Genomic DNA, 732 nt, shown 5'->3' with positions numbered 1-732 from the left:
TTTACCTCCTCAATTCAAGAACAAATGCACTTAATGACTTCTCTAGATTTAGATTTTTTGCAGTGCAGTCGGCCTCAGTAGATGGCCGCTCACATTGAGTGTGAGCTCAGTGTAAGGGATTGCTGCAGAGTCGATGCAATCAGCTGGTTTTCCATAGATAGAAAACTTTGAACCAATCTGACTGTATGAGCTGGTTGAATTGTCTCTGTAAAGTGCCTTGAGATGACGTGTTGTGAATTGGCCCTCTATAAATAAATTGTGTTGAATTGCATGGGTGGAATTTTTTAAGTTGTGTTGAGCATCATTCGTATATTAAGTTACCTTATTCTACTGTACTGAAACAGATCCAAAAAATATATATTTTTTCTTTTTCTGCTTAACAATTTTCATCTAAATCCCCAAAAATCACACAATGTTGTAACTAGGGGTGGGTATTGCCAAAGAAGTCACGATTCGATTTGAATCACGATTTACAGGCCACGATGCGATTCTATCACGATGCATCACGATACTTGAATTATTGCTATGCATTGCAATATTTTCTGCTCCATGTTTTGTTTTTTAATGACTCGGCACAGTATCCCGCGGCCAGAAATGCTTGTGACACAAGGCAGCATGCGTCAACACATCCGCAGCGACATCTACTGGACTGGAAGTTGTATTACACTTGTTTTTGGCTGATGTTCGCCAACCATTCATGCAATTTTATTTATTCATTTTTTTAAATTAATA

This window comes from Cyprinodon variegatus, unplaced genomic scaffold, assembly GCF_000732505.1.
Source record: "Cyprinodon variegatus isolate N-32 unplaced genomic scaffold, C_variegatus-1.0 Scaffold11, whole genome shotgun sequence".
NCBI classification, from domain to species: domain Eukaryota; kingdom Metazoa; phylum Chordata; class Actinopteri; order Cyprinodontiformes; family Cyprinodontidae; genus Cyprinodon; species Cyprinodon variegatus.
This window is presented reverse-complemented; position numbering follows the sequence as displayed.